The sequence below is a fragment of the Nothobranchius furzeri genome, chromosome 10 (assembly GCF_043380555.1).
Source record: "Nothobranchius furzeri strain GRZ-AD chromosome 10, NfurGRZ-RIMD1, whole genome shotgun sequence".
In the NCBI taxonomy this organism is placed as follows: Eukaryota; Metazoa; Chordata; class Actinopteri; order Cyprinodontiformes; family Nothobranchiidae; genus Nothobranchius; species Nothobranchius furzeri.
In genome coordinates, this window is record NC_091750.1 from 1,568,281 (window position 1) to 1,588,668 (window position 20,388).

The window sequence follows — 20,388 nt, forward strand, 5'->3', positions numbered from 1 at the left end:
GACCCAGTGTTGAAATGTGGCAAGACACTCCTCGGGGCGCGTCTTGCTTGGGCCTCTCTCCTGGACGCCCTCTGTCAGACCCAGTGTTGGCATGTGGCAAGACGCTCCTCAGGGCGCGTCTTGGTTGGGCCTCTCTCCAGGAGGCGCTCAGTCAGACCCAGTGGTGACATGTGGCAAGACGCTCCTCGGGGCGCGTATTGCTTGGGCCTCTCTCCTGGATGCCCTCTGTCAGACCGAGTGTTGACATGTGGCAAGACTCTCCTCGGGGCGCATCTTGCTTGGGCTTCTCTCATGGAGGCCCTCAGGTAGACCCAGTGTTGACATGTGTCAAGACGCTCCTCGGGGCGTGTCTTGCTTGGGCCTCTCTCCTGGAGGCGCTCAGTCAGACCCAGTGTTGACATGTGGCAAGACGCTCCTCGGGGCGCGTCTTGCTTGGGCTTCTCTCCTGGAGGCCCTCAGTCAGACCCATTGTTGACATGTGGCAAGACGCTCCTCGGGGCGCGTCTTGCTGGGGCTTCTCTCATGGAGGCACTCAGTCAGACCCAGTGTTGCCATGTGGCAATACGCTCCTCGGGGCGCGTCTTGCTTGGGCCTCTCTCCTGGAGGCGCTCAGTCAGACCCAGTGTTGACACGTGGCAAGATGCTCCTCGGGGCGCGTCTTGCTTGGGCCTCTCTCCTGGAGGCGCTCAGTCAGACCCAGTGTTGACATGTGGCAAGACGCTCCTCGGGGCTCGTCTTGCTTGGGCCTCTCTACTGGAGGCCCTCAGTCAGACCCATTGTTGACATGTGGCAGGACGCTCCTCAGGGTGCGTTTGCTTGGGCCTCTCTCCTGGAGGCGCTCAGTCAGACCCAGTGTTGACATGTGGCAAGACGCTCCTCGGGGCGCGTCTTGCTTGGGCGTCTCTCCTGGAGGCCCTCAGTCAGACCCATTGTTGACATGTGGCAAGATGCTCCTCGGGGCGCGTCTTGCTTGGGCCTCTCTCCTGGAGGCGCTCAGTCAGACCGAGTGCTGACATGTAGCAAGACGCTCCTCGGGGCGCGTCTTGCTGGGGCTTCTCTCATGGAGGCACTCAGTCAGACCCAATGTTGACATGTGGCAAGACGCTCCTCGGGGCTCGTCTTGCTTGGGCCTCTCTCCTGGAGGCGCTCAGTCAGACCCAGTGGTGACACGTGGCAAGACGCTCCTCGGGGCGCGTCTTGCTTGGGCCTCTCTCCTGGAGGCGCTCAGTCAGACCCAGTGTTGACATGTGTCAAGACGCTCCTCGGGGCGCGTCTTGCTTTGGCCTCTCTCCTGGAGGCCCTCAGTAAGACCCATTGTTGACATGTGGCAAGACGCTCCTCGGGGCGCGTCTTGCTTGGGCCTCGCTCCAGAAGGCCCTCAATCAGACCCAGGTTTGACACATGGCAAGACGCTCCTCGGGGCGCGTCTTGCTTGGGCCTCTCTCCTGGAGGCGCTGAGTCAGACTGAGTAGTGACACATGGCAAGACGCTCCTCGGGGCGCGTCTTGCTTGGGCCTCTCTCCTGGAGGCGCTCAGTCAGAACCAGAGGTGACATGTGGCAAAACGCTCCTCGGGGCGTGTCTTGCTTGGGCCTCTCTCCTGGAGGCCCTCTATCAGACCCAGTGTTGACATGTGGCAAGATGCTCCTCCGGGCGCATCTTGCTTGGGCCTCTCTCCTGGAGGCCCTCAGTCAGACCCATTGTTGACATGTGGCAAGACGCTCCTCGGGGTGCGTCTTGCTTGGGCCTCTCTCCTGGAGGCGCTCAGTCAGACAGAGTGCTGACATAAGGCAAGACACTCCTCGGGGCGCGTCTTGCTTGGGCCTCTCTCATGGAGGCCCTCTGTCAGACCCAGTGTTGACATGTGTCAAGACGCTCCTCGGGGCGCGTCTTGCTTTGGCCTCTCTGCTGGAGGCACCCAGTCAGACCGAGTGCTGACATGTGGCAAGAAGCTCCTCGGGGCGCGTCTTGCTTGGGCTTCCCTCCTGGAGGCCCTCAGTAAGACCCATTGTTGACATGTGGCAAGACGCTCCTCGGGGCGCGTCTTGCTTGGGCCTCTCTCCAGAAGGCCCTCAATCAGACCCAGTTTTGACACGTGGCAAGACGCTCCTCGGGGCGCGTCTTGCTTGGGCCTCTCTCCTGGAGGCGCTCAGTCAGACTGAGTAGTGCCATGTGGCCAGACGCTCCTCGGGGCGTGTGTTGCTTGGGCCTCTCTCCTGGAGGCGCTCAGTCAGACCAAGTGGTGACATGTGGCAAGACACTCCTCGGGGCGCGTCTTGCTTGGGCCTCTCTCCTGGAGGCCCTCTGTCAGACCCAGTGTTGACATGTGTCAAGACGCTCCTCGGGGCGCATCTTGCTTGGGCTTCTCTCCTGGAGGCCCTCAGTCAGACCCATTGTTGACATAAGGCAAGACGCTCCTCGGGGCGCGTCTTGCTTGCGCTTCTCTCCTGGAGGTGCTAAGAAAGACCCAGTGTTGACATGTGACAAGACGCTCCTCGGGGCGCGTCTTGCTTGGGCCTCTCTCCTGGAGGCGCTCAGTCAGACCCAGTGTTGAAATGTGGCAAGACACTCCTCGGGGCGCGTCTTGCTTGGGCCTCTCTCCTGGACGCCCTCTGTCAGACCCAGTGTTGGCATGTGGCAAGACGCTCCTCAGGGCGCGTCTTGGTTGGGCCTCTCTCCAGGAGGCGCTCAGTCAGACCCAGTGGTGACATGTGGCAAGACGCTCCTCGGGGCGCGTATTGCTTGGGCCTCTCTCCTGGATGCCCTCTGTCAGACCGAGTGTTGACATGTGGCAAGACTCTCCTCGGGGCGCATCTTGCTTGGGCTTCTCTCATGGAGGCCCTCAGGTAGACCCAGTGTTGACATGTGGCAAGATGCTCCTCCGGGCGCATCTTGCTTGGGCCTCTCTCCTGGAGGCCCTCAGTCAGACCCATTGTTGACATGTGGCAAGACGCTCCTCGGGGTGCGTCTTGCTTGGGCCTCTCTCCTGGAGGCGCTCAGTCAGACAGAGTGCTGACATAAGGCAAGACACTCCTCGGGGCGCGTCTTGCTTGGGCCTCTCTCATGGAGGCCCTCTGTCAGACCCAGTGTTGACATGTGTCAAGACGCTCCTCGGGGCGCGTCTTGCTTTGGCCTCTCTGCTGGAGGCACCCAGTCAGACCGAGTGCTGACATGTGGCAAGAAGCTCCTCGGGGCGCGTCTTGCTTGGGCTTCCCTCCTGGAGGCCCTCAGTAAGACCCATTGTTGACATGTGGCAAGACGCTCCTCGGGGCGCGTCTTGCTTGGGCCTCTCTCCAGAAGGCCCTCAATCAGACCCAGTTTTGACACGTGGCAAGACGCTCCTCGGGGCGCGTCTTGCTTGGGCCTCTCTCCTGGAGGCGCTCAGTCAGACTGAGTAGTGCCATGTGGCCAGACGCTCCTCGGGGCGTGTGTTGCTTGGGCCTCTCTCCTGGAGGCGCTCAGTCAGACCAAGTGGTGACATGTGGCAAGACACTCCTCGGGGCGCGTCTTGCTTGGGCCTCTCTCCTGGAGGCCCTCTGTCAGACCCAGTGTTGACATGTGTCAAGACGCTCCTCGGGGCGCATCTTGCTTGGGCTTCTCTCCTGGAGGCCCTCAGTCAGACCCATTGTTGACATAAGGCAAGACGCTCCTCGGGGCGCGTCTTGCTTGCGCTTCTCTCCTGGAGGTGCTAAGAAAGACCCAGTGTTGACATGTGACAAGACGCTCCTCGGGGCGCGTCTTGCTTGGGCCTCTCTCCTGGAGGCGCTCAGTCAGACCCAGTGTTGAAATGTGGCAAGACACTCCTCGGGGCGCGTCTTGCTTGGGCCTCTCTCCTGGACGCCCTCTGTCAGACCCAGTGTTGGCATGTGGCAAGACGCTCCTCAGGGCGCGTCTTGGTTGGGCCTCTCTCCAGGAGGCGCTCAGTCAGACCCAGTGGTGACATGTGGCAAGACGCTCCTCGGGGCGCGTATTGCTTGGGCCTCTCTCCTGGATGCCCTCTGTCAGACCGAGTGTTGACATGTGGCAAGACTCTCCTCGGGGCGCATCTTGCTTGGGCTTCTCTCATGGAGGCCCTCAGGTAGACCCAGTGTTGACATGTGTCAAGACGCTCCTCGGGGCGTGTCTTGCTTGGGCCTCTCTCCTGGAGGCGCTCAGTCAGACCCAGTGTTGACATGTGGCAAGACGCTCCTCGGGGCGCGTCTTGCTTGGGCTTCTCTCCTGGAGGCCCTCAGTCAGACCCATTGTTGACATGTGGCAAGACGCTCCTCGGGGCGCGTCTTGCTGGGGCTTCTCTCATGGAGGCACTCAGTCAGACCCAGTGTTGCCATGTGGCAATACGCTCCTCGGGGCGCGTCTTGCTTGGGCCTCTCTCCTGGAGGCGCTCAGTCAGACCCAGTGTTGACACGTGGCAAGATGCTCCTCGGGGCGCGTCTCTCTTGGGCCTCTCTCCTGGAGGCGCTCAGTCAGACCCAGTGTTGACATGTGGCAAGACGCTCCTCGGGGCTCGTCTTGCTTGGGCCTCTCTACTGGAGGCCCTCAGTCAGACCCATTGTTGACATGTGGCAAGACGCTCCTCAGGGTGCGTTTGCTTGGGCCTCTCTCCTGGAGGCGCTCAGTCAGACCCAGTGTTGACATGTGGCAAGACGCTCCTCGGGGCGCGTCTTGCTTGGGCGTCTCTCCTGGAGGCCCTCAGTCAGACCCATTGTTGACATGTGGCAAGATGCTCCTCGGGGAGCGTCTTGCTTGGGCCTCTCTCCTGGAGGCGCTCAGTCAGACCGAGTGCTGACATGTGGCAAGACGCTCCTCGGGGCGCGTCTTGCTGGGGCTTCTCTCATGGAGGCACTCAGTCAGACCCAGTGTTGACATGTGGCAAGACGCTCCTCGGGGCTCGTCTTGCTTGGGCCTCTCTCCTGGAGGCGCTCAGTCAGACCCAGTGGTGACACGTGGCAAGACGCTCCTCGGGGCGCGTCTTGCTTGGGCCTCTCTCCTGGAGGCGCTCAGTCAGACCCAGTGTTGACATGTGTCAAGACGCTCCTCGGGGCGCGTCTTGCTTTGGCCTCTCTCCTGGAGGCCCTCAGTAAGACCCATTGTTGACATGTGGCAAGACGCTCCTCGGGGCGCGTCTTGCTTGGGCCTCGCTCCAGAAGGCCCTCAATCAGACCCAGGTTTGACACATGGCAAGACGCTCCTCGGGGCGCGTCTTGCTTGGGCCTCTCTCCTGGAGGCGCTGAGTCAGACTGAGTAGAGACATGTGGCCTGACGCTCCTCGGGGCGCGTCTTGCTTGGGCCTCTCTCCTGGAGGCGCTCAGTCAGACCCAGTGGTGACATGTGGCAAGACACTCCTCGGGGCGCGTCTTGCTTGGGCCTCTCTCCTGGAGGCGCTCAGTCAGATCCATTGTTGACATGTGGCAAGACGCTCCTCGGGGCTCGTCTTGCTTGGGCCTCTCTCCTGGAGGCCCTCAGTCAGATCCATTGTTGACATGTGGCAAGACGCTCCTCGGGGTGCGTTTGCTTGGGCCTCTCTCCTGGAGGCGCTCAGTCAGACCCAGTGTTGACATGTGGCAAGACGCTCCTCGGGGCGCGTCTTGCTTGGGCTTCTCTCCTGGAGGCCCTCAGTCAGACCCATTGTTGACATGTGGCAAGATGCTCCTCGGGGCGCGTCTTGCTTTGGCCTCTCTCCTGGAGGCGCTCAGTCAGACCGAGTGCTGACATGTGGCAAGACGCTCCTCGGGGCGCGTCTTGCTGGGGCTTCTCTCATGGAGGCACTCAGTCAGACCCATTGTTTACATGTGGCAAGACCCTCCTCGGGGCGCGTCTTGCTTGGGCCTCGCTCCAGGAGGCCCTCAATCAGACCCAGTCTTGACACGTGGCAAGACGCTCCTCGGGGCGCGTCTTGCTTGGGCCTCTCTCCTGCAGGCGCTTAGTCAGACTGAGTAGTGACATGTGGCCTGACGCTCCTCGAGGCGCGTCTTGCTTGGGCCTCTCTCCTGGAGGCGCTCAGTCAGACCCAGTGGTGACATGTGTCAAGACACTCCTCGGGGCACGTCTTGCTTGGGCCTCTCTCCTGGAGGCCCTCTGTCAGACCCAGTGTTAACATGTGGCAAGACGCTCCTCCGAGCGCATCTTGCTTTGGCCTCTCTCCTGGAGGCGCTGAGTCAGACTGAGTAGTGACATGTGGCCTGACGCTCCTCGGGGCGCTTCTTGCTTGGGCCTCTCTCCTGGAGGCGCTCAGTCAGACCGAGTGCTGACATGTGGCAAGACGCTCCTCGGGGCGCGTCTTGCTGGGGCCTCTCTCCAGAAGGCCCTCATTCAGACCCTGCGTTGACACGTGGCAAGACGTTCATCGGGGCGCGTCTTGCTTGGGCCTCTCTCCTGGAGGCGCTCAGTCAGACTGACTAGTGACATGTGGCCTGACGCTCCTCGGGGCCCGTCTTGCTTGGGCCTCTCTCCTGGAAGCGCTCAGTCAGACCCAGTGTTGACATGTGGCAAGACGCTCCTCGGGGCGCGTCTTGCATGGGCTTCTCTCCTGGAGGCCCTCAGTCAGACCCATTGTTGACATGTGGCAAGACGCTCCTCGGGGCGCTTCTTGCTTGGGCCTCTCTCCTGGAGGCGCTCAGTCAGACCGAGTGCTGACATGTGGCAAGACGCTCCTCGGGGCGCGTCTTGCTGGGGCCTCTCTCCTGGAGGTGCTCAGTCAGACCAAGTGGTGACATGTGGCAAGACACTCCTCGGGGCGCGTCTTGCTTGGGCCTCTCTCCTGGAGGCCCTCTGTCAGACCCAGTGTTGACATGTGTCAAGACGCTCCTCGGGGCAAGACTTGCTTGGGCTTCTCTCCTGGAGGCCCTCAGTCAAACCCATTGTTGACATGTGGCAAGACGCTCCTCGGGGAGCGTATTGCTTGGGCCTCTCTCCTGGATGCCCTCTGTCAGACCGAGTGTTGACATGTGGCAAGACTCTCCTCGGTGCGCGTCTTGCTTGGGCTTCTCTCATGGAGGCCCTCAGTCAGACCCAGTCTTGACATGTGGCAAGACGCTCCTCTGGGCGCGTCTTGCTTGGGCTTCTCTCCTGGAGGCCCTCAGTCAGACCCATTGTTCACATGTGGCAAGGCGCTCCTCGGCGCACGTCTTGCTTGGGCCTCTCTCCTGGAGGCGCTCAGTCAGACCGAGTAGTGACATGTGGCAAGACGCTCCTCGGGGCGCGTCTTTCTTGGACCTCCCTCCTGGAGGCCCTCTGTCAGACCCAGTGGTGACACGTGGCAAGTCGCTCCTCGGGGCGCGTCTTGCTTGGGCCTCTCTCCTGGAGGAGCTCAGTCAGACCCAGTGGTGACACGTGGCAAGACGCTCCTCGGGGCGCATCTTGCTTGGGCCTCTCTCCTGGAGGCGATAAGTCAGACCCAGTGTTGACATGTGGCAAGACTCTCCTCGGGGCGCGTCTTGCTTGGGCTTCTCTCATGGAGGCCCTCAGTCAGACCCAGTGTTGACATGTCTCAAGACGCTCCTCGGGGCGTGTCTTGCTTGGGCCTCTCTCCTGGAGGCGCTCAGTCAGACCCAGTGTTGACATGTGGCAAGACGCTCCTCGGGGCGCTTCTTGCTTGGGCTTCTCTCCTGGAGGCCCTTAGTCAGACCCATTGTTGACATGTGGCAAGACGCTTCTCGGGGCACGTCTAGCTTGGGCCTCTCTCCTGGAGGCGCTCAGTCAGACCGAGTAGTGACATGTGGCAAGACGCTCCTTGGGGCACGTCTTGCTGGGGCTTCTCTCATGGAGGCACTCAGTCAGACCCAGTGTTGACATGTGGCAAGACGCTCCTCGGGGCGTGTCTTGCTTGGGCCTCTCTCCTGGAGGCGCTCAGTCAGACCCAGTGTTGACATGTGGCAAGACGCTCCTCGGGGCACTTCTTGCTTGGGCTTCTTTCCTGGAGGCCCTCATTCAGACCCATTGTTGACATGTGGCAAGACGCTCCTCGGGGCACGTCTTGCTTGGGCCTCTCTCCTGGAGGCGCTCAGTCAGAATGAGTAGTGACATGTGACAAGACGCTCCTCGGGGCGCGTCTTGCTGGGGCTTCTCTCATGGAGGCACTCAGTCAGACCCAGTGTTGACATGTGGCAAGACGCTCCTCGGGGCGCGTGTTGCTTGAACCTCTCTCCTGGAGGCGCTCAGTCAGACCGAGTAGTGACATGTGGCAAGACGCTCCTCGGGGCGCGTCTTGCTTGGGCCTCTCTCCTGGAGGCGCTCAGTCAGACCCAGTGCTGACATGTGGCAAGACGCTCCTCGGGGCGCGTTTTGCTGGGGCCTCTCTCCTGGGGGCGCTCAGTCAGACCCAGTGTTGACATGTGTCAAGACGCTCCTCGGGCGTTTCTTTCTTGGGCCTCTCTCCTGGAGGCGCTCAGTCAGACCCAGTGTTGACATGTGACAAGACGCTCCTCGGGGCGCGTCTTGCTTGGGCCTCTCTCCTGGAGGCGCTCAGTCAGACCCAGAGGTGACATGTGGCAAGACGCTCCTCTGGCCTCTTTCCTGGAGGCGCTCAGTCAGACCCAGTGTTGACATGTGGCAAGACGCTCCTCGGGGCACGTCTTGCTTGGGCCTCTCTCCTGGAGGTGCTAAGTCAGACCCAGTGTTGACATGTGGCAAGACGCTCCTCGGGGCACGTCTTGCTTGGGCCTCTCTCCTGGAGGCGCTCAGTCAGACCCAGAGGAGACATGTGTCAAGACGCTCCTCTGGGCGCGTCTTGTTTGGGCCTCTCTCCTGGAGGCGCTCAGTCAGACCGAGTGCTGACGTGTGGCAAGACGCTCCTCCGGGCGCGTCTTGCTTGGGCCTCTCTCCTGGAGGCGCTCAGTCAGACCCAGTGTTGACATGTGGCAAGACGCTCCTCGGGGCGCGTCTTGCTGGGGCTTCTCTCATGGAGGCACTCAGTCAGACCCAGTGTTGACATGTGGCAAGACGCTCCTCGGGGCACTTCTTGCTTGGGCCTTTCTCCTGGAGGCGCTCAGTTAGACCCAGAGGAGACATGTGTCAAGACGCTCCTCGGGGCGCGTCTTGCTTGGGCCTCTCTCCTGGAGGCGCTCAGTCAGACCGAGTGCTGACATGTGGCAAGACGCTCCTCGAGGCGCTTCTTGCTTGGGCCTCTCTCCTGGAGGCGCTCAGTCAGACCGAGTGCTGACATGTGGTAAGAAGCTCCTCGGGGCGTGTTTTGCTGGGGCCTCTCTCCTGGAGGGGCTCAGTCAGACCCAGTGTTGACATGTGTCAAGACGCTCCTCGGGGCGCGTCTTGCTTGGGCCTCTCTCCTGGAGGCGCTCAGTCAGACCCAGTGCTGACATGTGGCAAGACGCTCCTCGGGGCGCGTCTTACTTGGGCCTCTCTCCTGGAGGTGCTCAGTCAGACCCAGTGTTGACATGTGGCAAGACGCTCCTCGGGGCGCGTCTTGCTTGGGCCTCTCTCCTGGAGGCGCTCAGTCAGACCCAGTGGTGACACGTGGAAAGACGCTCCTCGGGGCGCGTCTTGCTTGGGCCTCTCTCCTGGAGGCGCTCAGTCAGACCCAGTGTTGACACGTGGCAAGACGCTCCTCGGGGCGCGTCTTGCTTGGGCCTCTCTCCTGGAGGCGCTCAGTCAGACCCAGTGCTGACATGTGGCAAGACGCTCCTCGGGGAGCGTATTGCTTGGGCCTCTCTCCTGGATGCCCTCTGTCAGACCGAGTGTTGACATGTGGCAAGACTCTCCTCGGTGCGCGTCTTGCTTGGGCTTCTCTCATGGAGGCCCTCAGTCAGACCCAGTCTTGACATGTGTCAAGACGCTCCTCGGGGCGTGTCTTGCTTGGGCCTCTTTCCTGGAGGCGCTCAGTCAGACCCAGTGTTGACATGTGGCAAGACGCTCCTCTGGGCGCGTCTTGCTTGGGCTTCTCTCCTGGAGGCCCTCAGTCAGACCCATTGTTCACATGTGGCAAGGCGCTCCTCGGCGCACGTCTTGCTTGGGCCTCTCTCCTGGAGGCGCTCAGTCAGACCGAGTAGTGACATGTGGCAAGACGCTCCTCGGGGCGCGTCTTTCTTGGACCTCCCTCCTGGAGGCCCTCTGTCAGACCCAGTGGTGACACGTGGCAAGTCGCTCCTCGGGGCGCGTCTTGCTTGGGCCTCTCTCCTGGAGGAGCTCAGTCAGACCCAGTGGTGACACGTGGCAAGACGCTCCTCGGGGCGCATCTTGCTTGGGCCTCTCTCCTGGAGGCGATAAGTCAGACCCAGTGTTGACATGTGGCAAGACTCTCCTCGGGGCGCGTCTTGCTTGGGCTTCTCTCATGGAGGCCCTCAGTCAGACCCAGTGTTGACATGTCTCAAGACGCTCCTCGGGGCGTGTCTTGCTGGGGCTTCTCTCATGGAGGCACTCAGTCAGACCCAGTGTTGACATGTGGCAAGACGCTCCTCGGGGCGTGTCTTGCTTGGGCCTCTCTCCTGGAGGCGCTCAGTCAGACCCAGTGTTGACATGTGGCAAGACGCTCCTCGGGGCGCTTCTTGCTTGGGCTTCTTTCCTGGAGGCCCTCATTCAGACCCATTGTTGACATGTGGCAAGACGCTCCTCGGGGCACGTCTTGCTTGGGCCTCTCTCCTGGAGGCGCTCAGTCAGACTGAGTAGTGACATGTGACAAGACGCTCCTCGGGGCGCGTCTTGCTGGGGCTTCTCTCATGGAGGCACTCAGTCAGACCCAGTGTTGACATGTGGCAAGACGCTCCTCGGGGCGCGTGTTGCTTGAACCTCTCTCCTGGAGGCGCTCAGTCAGACCGAGTAGTGACATGTGGCAAGACGCTCCTCGGGGCGCGTCTTGCTTGGGCCTCTCTCCTGGAGGCGCTCAGTCAGACCCAGTGCTGACATGTGGCAAGACGCTCCTCGGGGCGCGTTTTGCTGGGGCCTCTCTCCTGGGGGCGCTCAGTCAGACCCAGTGTTGACATGTGTCAAGACGCTCCTCGGGCGTTTCTTTCTTGGGCCTCTCTCCTGGAGGCGCTCAGTCAGACCCAGTGTTGACATGTGACAAGACGCTCCTCGGGGCGCGTCTTGCTTGGGCCTCTCTCCTGGAGGCGCTCAGTCAGACCCAGAGGTGACATGTGGCAAGACGCTCCTCTGGCCTCTTTCCTGGAGGCGCTCAGTCAGACCCAGTGTTGACATGTGGCAAGACGCTCCTCGGGGCACGTCTTGCCTGGGCCTCTCTCCTGGAGGTGCTAAGTCAGACCCAGTGTTGACATGTGGCAAGACGCTCCTCGGGGCACGTCTTGCTTGGGCCTCTCTCCTGGAGGCGCTCAGTCAGACCCAGAGGAGACATGTGTCAAGACGCTCCTCTGGGCGCGTCTTGTTTGGGCCTCTCTCCTGGAGGCGCTCAGTCAGACCGAGTGCTGACGTGTGGCAAGACGCTCCTCGGGGCGCGTCTTGCTGGGGCTTCTCTCATGGAGGCACTCAGTCAGACCCAGTGTTGACATGTGGCAAGACGCTCCTCGGGGCACTTCTTGCTTGGGCCTTTCTCCTGGAGGCGCTCAGTTAGACCCAGAGGAGACATGTGTCAAGACGCTCCTCGGGGCGCGTCTTGCTTGGGCCTCTCTCCTGGAGGCGCTCAGTCAGAACGAGTGCTGACATGTGGCAAGACGCTCCTCGAGGCGCTTCTTGCTTGGGCCTCTCTCCTGGAGGCGCTCAGTCAGACCGAGTGCTGACATGTGGTAAGAAGCTCCTCGGGGCGTGTTTTGCTGGGGCCTCTCTCCTGGAGGGGCTCAGTCAGACCCAGTGTTGACATGTGTCAAGACGCTCCTCGGGGCGCGTCTTGCTTGGGCCTCTCTCCTGGAGGCGCTCAGTCAGACCCAGTGCTGACATGTGGCAAGACGCTCCTCGGGGCGCGTCTTACTTGGGCCTCTCTCCTGGAGGTGCTCAGTCAGACCCAGTGTTGACATGTGGCAAGACGCTCCTCGGGGCGCGTCTTGCTTGGGCCTCTCTCCTGGAGGCGCTCAGTCAGACCCAGTGGTGACACGTGGAAAGACGCTCCTCGGGGCGCGTCTTGCTTGGGCCTCTCTCCTGGAGGCGCTCAGTCAGACCCAGTGTTGACACGTGGCAAGACGCTCCTCGGGGCGCGTCTTGCTTGGGCCTCTCTCCTGGAGGCGCTCAGTCAGACCCAGTGCTGACATGTGGCAAGACGCTCCTCGGGGAGCGTATTGCTTGGGCCTCTCTCCTGGATGCCCTCTGTCAGACCGAGTGTTGACATGTGGCAAGACTCTCCTCGGTGCGCGTCTTGCTTGGGCTTCTCTCATGGAGGCCCTCAGTCAGACCCAGTCTTGACATGTGTCAAGACGCTCCTCGGGGCGTGTCTTGCTTGGGCCTCTTTCCTGGAGGCGCTCAGTCAGACCCAGTGTTGACATGTGGCAAGACGCTCCTCTGGGCGCGTCTTGCTTGGGCTTCTCTCCTGGAGGCCCTCAGTCAGACCCATTGTTCACATGTGGCAAGGCGCTCCTCGGCGCACGTCTTGCTTGGGCCTCTCTCCTGGAGGCGCTCAGTCAGACCGAGTAGTGACATGTGGCAAGACGCTCCTCGGGGCGCGTCTTTCTTGGACCTCCCTCCTGGAGGCCCTCTGTCAGACCCAGTGGTGACACGTGGCAAGTCGCTCCTCGGGGCGCGTCTTGCTTGGGCCTCTCTCCTGGAGGAGCTCAGTCAGACCCAGTGGTGACACGTGGCAAGACGCTCCTCGGGGCGCATCTTGCTTGGGCCTCTCTCCTGGAGGCGATAAGTCAGACCCAGTGTTGACATGTGGCAAGACTCTCCTCGGGGCGCGTCTTGCTTGGGCTTCTCTCATGGAGGCCCTCAGTCAGACCCAGTGTTGACATGTCTCAAGACGCTCCTCGGGGCGTGTCTTGCTTGGGCCTCTCTCCTGGAGGCGCTCAGTCAGACCCAGTGTTGACATGTGGCAAGACGCTCCTCGGGGCGCTTCTTGCTTGGGCTTCTCTCCTGGAGGCCCTTAGTCAGACCCAGCGTTGACATGTGGCAAGACGCTTCTCGGGGCACGTCTAGCTTGGGCCTCTCTCCTGGAGGCGCTCAGTCAGACCGAGTAGTGACATGTGGCAAGACGCTCCTCGGGGCGTGTCTTGCTTGGGCCTCTCTCCTGGAGGCGCTCAGTCAGACCCAGTGTTGACATGTGGCAAGACGCTCCTCGGGGCGCTTCATGCTTGGGCTTCTTTCCTGGAGGCCCTCATTCAGACCCATTGTTGACATGTGGCAAGACGCTCCTCGGGGCACGTCTTGCTTGGGCCTCTCTCCTGGAGGCGCTCAGTCAGACTGAGTAGTGACATGTGACAAGACGCTCCTCGGGGCGCGTCTTGCTGGGGCTTCTCTCATGGAGGCACTCAGTCAGACCCAGTGTTGACATGTGTCAAGACGCTCCTCGGGCGTTTCTTTCTTGGGCCTCTCTCCTGGAGGCGCTCAGTCAGACCCAGTGTTGACATGTGACAAGACGCTCCTCGGGGCGCGTCTTGCTTGGGCCTCTCTCCTGGAGGCGCTCAGTCAGACCCAGAGGTGACATGTGGCAAGACGCTCCTCTGGCCTCTTTCCTGGAGGCGCTCAGTCAGACCCAGTGTTGACATGTGGCAAGACGCTCCTCGGGGCACGTCTTGCTTGGGCCTCTCTCCTGGAGGTGCTAAGTCAGACCCAGTGTTGACATGTGGCAAGACGCTCCTCGGGGCACGTCTTGCTTGGGCCTCTCTCCTGGAGGCGCTCAGTCAGACCCAGAGGAGACATGTGTCAAGACGCTCCTCTGGGCGCGTCTTGTTTGGGCCTCTCTCCTGGAGGCGCTCAGTCAGACCGAGTGCTGACATGTGGCAAGACGCTCCTCCGGGCGCGTCTTGCTTGGGCCTCTCTCCTGGAGGTGCTCAGTCAGACCCAGTGTTGACATGTGGCAAGACGCTCCTCGGGGCGCGTCTTGCTGGGGCTTCTCTCATGGAGGCACTCAGTCAGACCCAGTGTTGACATGTGGCAAGACGCTCCTCGGGGCACTTCTTGCTTGGGCCTTTCTCCTGGAGGCGCTCAGTTAGACCCAGAGGAGACATGTGTCAAGACGCTCCTCGGGGCGCGTCTTGCTTGGGCCTCTCTCCTGGAGGCGCTCTTTCAGACGGAGTGCTGACATGTGGCAAGACGCTCCTCGGGGCGCTTCTTGCTTGGGCCTCTCTCCTGGAGGCGCTCAGTCAGACCGAGTGCTGACATGTGGTAAGAAGCTCCTCGGGGCGTGTTTTGCTGGGGCCTCTCTCCTGGAGGGGCTCAGTCAGACCCAGTGTTGACATGTGTCAAGACGCTCCTCGGGGCGCGTCTTGCTTGGGCCTCTCTCCTGGAGGCGCTCAGTCAGACCCAGAGGTGACATGTGGCAAGACGCTCCTCGAGCCTCTCTCCTGGAGGCGCTCAGTCAGACCCAGTGTTGACATGTGGCAAGACGCTCCTCGGGGCACGTCTTGCTTTGGCCTCTCTCCTGGAGATGCTCAATCAGACCCCGTGTTGACATGTGGCAAGACGCTCCTCGGGGTGCGTCTTGCTGGGGCTTCTCTCACGGAGGCACTCAGTCAGACCCAGTGTTGACATGTGGCAAGACGCTCCTCGGGGCACGTCTTGCATCGGCCTCTCTCCTGGAGGCGCTCAGTCAGACCCAGAGGAGACATGTGTCAAGACGCTCCTCGGGGCGCGTCTTGCTTGGGCCTCTCTCCTGGAGGCGCTCAGTCAGACCGAGTGCTGACATGTGGCAAGACGCTCCTCGGGGCGCGTCTTGCTTGGGCCTCTCTCCTGGAGGCGCTCAGTCAGACCCAGTGTTGACATGTGGCAAGACGCTACTTTGGGCACGTCTTGCTTGGGCCTCTCTCCTGGAGGCGCTCAGTCAGACCGAGTGCTGACATGTGGCAAGACGCTCCTCGGGGCGCGTCTTGCTTGGGCTTCTCTCCTGGAGGCCCTCAGTCAGACCCATTGTTGACATGTGGAAAGACGCTCCTCGGGGCGCGTCTTATTTGGGCTTCTCTCCTGGAGGCCCTCAGTCAGACCCATTGTTGACATGTGGCAAGATGCTCCTCGGGGCGCGTCTTGCTTGGGCCTCTCTCCTTGAGGCCCTCTGTCAGACCAAGTGTTGACACGTGGCAAGACGCTGCTCCGGGCGCGTCTTGCTTGGGCCTCTCTCCTGGAGGCGCTCAGTCAGACCCAGTGTTGACATGTGGCAAGACGCTCCTTGGGGCGCATCTTGCTTGGGCCTCTCTCCTGGAGGCGCTCAGTCAGACCGAGAGCTGACATGTGGCAAAACGCTCCTCGGAGCGCATCTTGCTGGGGCTTCTCTCATGGAGGCACTCAGTCATACCCAGTGTTGACATGTGGCAAGACGCTCCTCAGGGCGTTTCTTGCTTGGTTCTCTCTCCTGGAGGCGCTCAGTCAGACCCAGTGTTGACATGTGACAAGACGCTCCTCGGGGCGCGTCTTGCTTGGGCCTCTCTCCTGGAGGTGCTCAGTCAGACCCAGAGGTGACATGTGGCAAGATGCTCCTCGGGGCACGTCTTGCTTGGGCCTTTCTCCTGGAGGCGCTCAGTTAGACCCAGAGGAGACATGTGTCAAGACGCTCCTCGGGGCGCGTCTTGCTTGGACCTCTCTCCTGGAGGCGCTCAGTCAGACCGAGTGCTGACATGTGGCAAGACGCTCCTCGGGGCGCTTCTTGCTTGGGCCTCTCTCCTGGAGGCGCTCAGTCAGACCGAGTGCTGACATGTGGTAAGAAGCTCCTCGGGGCGCGTTTTGCTGGGGCCTCTCTCCTGGAGGCGCTCAGTCAGACCCAGTGTTGACATGTGTCAAGACGCTCCTCGGGCGTTTCTTGCTTGAGCCTCTCTCCTGGAGGCGCTCAGTCAGACCCAGTGTTGACATGTGACAAGACGCTCCTCGGGGCGCGTCTTGCTTGGGCCTCTCTCCTGGAGGCGCTCAGTCAGACCCAGAGGTGACATGTGGCAAGACGCTCCTCGGGCCTCTCTCCTGGAGGCGCTCAGTCAGACCCAGTGTTGACATGTGGCAAGACGCTCCTCGGGGCACGTCTTGCTTGGGCCTCTCTCCTGGAGATGCTCAATCAGACCCATTGTTGACTTGTGGCAAGACGCTCCTCGGGGCGCGTCTTGCTGGGGCTTCTCTCATGGAGGCACTCAGTGAGACCCAGTGTTGACATGTGACAAGACGCTCCTCGGGGCGCGTCTTGCTTGGGCCTCTCTCCTGGAGGCGCTCAGTCAGACCGAGTGCTGACATGTGGCAAGACGCTCCTCCGGGCGCGTCTTGTTTGGGCCTCTCTCCTGGAGGCGCTCAGTCAGACCCAGTGTTCACATGTAGCAAGACGCTCCTTGGGGCACGTCTTGCTTGGGCCTCTCTCCTGGAGGTGCTCAGTCAGACCGAGTGCTGACATGTGGCAAGATGCTCCTCGGGGCGCGTCTTGCTTCGGCTTCTCTCCTGGAGGCCCTCAGTCAGACCCATTGTTGACATGTGGCAAGACGCTCCTCGGGGCGCGTCTTATTTGGGCCTCTCTCCTGGAGGCGCTCAGTAAGACCGAGTGCTGACATGTGGCAAGACGCTCCTCGGGGCGCGTCTTGCTTGGGCTTCTCTCCTGGAGGCCCTCAGTCAGACCCATTGTTGACATGTGGCAAGATGCTCCTCGGGGCGCGTCTTGCTTGGGCCTCTCTCCATGAGGCCCTCTGTCAGACCCAGTGTTGACACGTGGCAAGAGGCTCCTCCGGGCGCGTCTTGCTTGGGCCTCTCTCCTGGAGGCGCTCAGTCAGACCCAGTGTTGACATGTGGCAAGACGCTCCTTGGGGCGCATCTTGCTTGGGCCTCTCTCCTGGAGGCGGCCAGTCAGACCGAGAGCTGACATGTGGCAAGACGCTCCTCGGAGCGCGTCTTGCTGGGGCTTCTCTCATGGAGGCACTCAGTCAGATCCAGTGTTGACATGTGGCAAGACGCTCCTCAGGGCGTTTCTTGCTTGGGTCTCTCTCCTGGAGGCGCTCAGTCAGACCCAGTGTTTACATGTGACAAGACGCTCCTCGGGGCGCGTCTTGCTTGGGCCTCTCTCCTGGAGGTGCTCAGTCAGACCCAGAGGTGACATGTGGCAAGACGCTCCTCGGGGCGCGTCTTGCTTGGGCCTCTCTCCTGGAGAAGCTCAGTCAGACCCAGTGTTGACATGTGGCAAGATGCTCCTCGGGGCGCGTCTTGCTTGGGCCTCTCTCCTGGAGGCGCTCAGTCAGACCGAGTGCTGACCTGTGGCAAGACGCTCCTTGGGGCGCGTCTTGCTTGGGCTTCTCTCCTGGAGGCCCCTTAGTCAGACCCATTGTTGACATGTGGCAAGACGCTCCTCGGGGCGCGTCTTGCTTGGGCCTCTCTCCTGGAGGCGCTCAGTCAGACCGAGTGCTGACATGTGGCAAGAAGCTCCTCGGGGTGCGTCTTGCTTGGGCTTCTCTCCTTTAGGCCCTCAGTCAGACCCATTGTTGACATGTGGCAAGACGCTCCTCGGGGCGCGTCTTGCTTGGGCCTCTCTCCAGAAGGCCCTCAATCAGACCCAGTGTTGACACGTCGCAAGACGCTCCTCGGGGTGCGTCTTGCTTGGGCCTCTCTCCTGGAGGCGCTCAGTCAGACCCAGTGGTGACATGTGGCAAGACACTCCTCGGGGCGCGTCTTGCTGGGGCTTCTCTCATGGAGGCACTCAGTCATACCCAGTGTTGACATGTGGCAAGACGCTGCTCAGGGCGTTTCTTGTTTGGGTCTCTCTCCTGGAGGCGCTCAGTCAGACCCAGTGTTGACATGTGGCAAGACGCTCCTCGGGGCGCGTCTTGCTTGGGCCTCTCTCCTGGAGAAGCTCAGTCAGACCCAGTGTTGACATGTGGCAAGACGCTCCTCGGGGCGCGTCTTGCTTGGGCCTCTCTCCTGGAGGCGCTCAGTCAGATCGAGTGCTGACCTGTGGCAAGACGCTCCTTGGGGCGCGTCTTGCTTGGGCTTCTCTCCTGGAGGCCCCTTAGTCAGACCCATTGTTGACATGTGGCAAGACGCTCCTCGGGGCGCGTCTTGCTGGGGCTTCTCTCATGGAGGCACTCAGTCAGACCCAGTGTTGACATGTGGCAAGATGCTCCTCGGGGCACGTCTTGCTTGGGCCTTTCTCCTGGAGGCGCTCAGTTAGACCCAGAGGAGACATGTGTCAAGACGCTCCTGGGGGCGCGTCTTGCTTGGACCTCTCTCCTGGAGGCGCTCAGTCAGACCGAGTGCTGACATGTGGCAAGACGCTCCTCGGGGCGCTTCTTGCTTGGGCCTCTCTCCTGGAGGCGCTCAGTCAGACCGAGTGCTGACATGTGGTAAGAAGCTCCTCGGGGCGCGTTTTGCTGGGGCCTCTCTCCTGGAGGCGCTCAGTCAGACCCAGTGTTGACATGTGTCAAGACGCTCCTCGGGCGTTTCTTGCTTGGGCCTCTCTCCTGGAGGCGCTCAGTCAGACCCAGTGTTGACATGTGACAAGACGCTCCTCGGGGCGCGTCTTGCTTGGGCCTCTCTCCTGGAGGCGCTCAGTCAGACCCAGAGGTGACATGTGGCAAGACGCTCCTCGGGCCTCTCTCCTGGAGGCGCTCAGTCAGACCCAGTGTTGACATGTGGCAAGACGCTCCTCGGGGCACGTCTTGCTTGGGCCTCTCTCCTGGAGATGCTCAATCAGACCCATTGTTGACATGTGGCAAGACGCTCCTCGGGGCGCGTCTTGCTGGGGCTTCTCTCATGGAGGCACTCAGTCAGACCCAGTGTTGACATGTGACAAGACGCTCCTCGGGGCGCGTCTTGCTTGGGCCTCTCTCCTGGAGGCGCTCAGTCAGACCGAGTGCTGACATGTGGCAAGACGCTCCTCCGGGCGCGTCTTGTTTGGGCCTCTCTCCTGGAGGCGCTCAGTCAGACCCAGTGTTAACATGTAGCAAGACGCTCCTTGGGGCACGTCTTGCTTGGGCCTCTCTCCTGGAGGCGCGCAGTCAGACCCAGTGTTGACATGTGGCAAGATGCTCCTCGGGGCGCGTCTTGCTTGGGCCTCTCTCCTGGAGGCGCTCAGTCAGACCGAGTGCTGACCTGTGGCAAGACGCTCCTTGGGGCGCGTCTTGCTTGGGCTTCTCTCCTGTAGGCCCCTTAGTCAGACCCATTGTTGACATGTGGCAAGACGCTCCTCGGGGCGCGTCTTGCTTGGGCCTCTCTCCTGGAGGCGCTCAGTCAGACCGAGTGCTGACATGTGGCAAGAAGCTCCTCGGGGCGCGTCTTGCTTGGGCTTCTCTCCTTTAGGCCCTCAGTCAGACCCATTGTTGACATGTGGCAAGACGCTCCTCGGGGCGCGTCTTGCTTGGGCCTCTCTCCAGAAGGCCCTCAATCAGACCCAGTGTTGACACGTCGCAAGACGCTCCTCGGGGCGCGTCTTGCTTGGGCCTCTCTCCTGGAGGCGCTCAGTCAGACCCAGTGATGACATGTGGCAAGACGCTCCTCGGGGCGCGTATTGCTTGGGCCTCTCTCCTGGATGCCCTCTGTCAGACCCAGTGTTGACATGTGTCAAGACGCTCCTCGGGGCGTGTCTTGCTTGGGCCTCTCTCCTGGAGGCGCTCAGTCAGACCCAGTGTTGACATGTGGCAAGACACTCCTCGGGGCGCTTCTTGCTTGGGCTTCTTTCCTGGAGGCCCTCCGTCAGACCCATTGTTGACATGTGGCAAGACGCTCCTCGGGGCACGTCTTGCTTGGGCCTCTCTCCTGGAGGCGCGCAGTCAGACCGAGTAGTGACATGTGACAAGACACTCCTCGGGGCGCGTCTTGCTGGGGCTTCTCTCATGGAGGCACTCAGTCAGACCCAGTGTTGACATGTGGCAAGACGCTCCTCGGGGCGCGTGTTGCTTCGACCTCTCTCCTGGAGGCGCTCAGTCAGACCGAGTAGTGACATGTGGCAAGACGCTCCTCGGGGCGCGTCTTGCTTGGGCCTCTCTCCTGGAGGCGCTCAGTCAGACCCAGTGTTGACATGTGGCAAGACGCTCCTCGGGGCACGTCTTGCTTGTGCTTCTCTCCTGGAGGCCCTCAGTCAGTCCCATTGTTGACATGTGGCAAGACGCTCCTCGGGGCGCTTCTTTCTTGGGCCTCTCTCCTGGAGGCGCTCAGTCAGACCGAGTGCTGACATGTGGCAAGACGCTCCTCGGGGCGCGTCTTGCTTGGGCTTCTCTCCTGGAGGCCCTCAGTCAGACCCATTGTTGACATGTGGCAAGATGCTCCTCGGGGCGCGTCTTGCTTGGGCCTCTCTCCTTGAGGCCCTCTGTCAGACCCAGTGTTGACACGTGGCAAGACGCTCCTCCGGGCGCGTCTTGCTTGGGCCTCTCTCCTGGAGGCGCTCAGTCAGACCCAG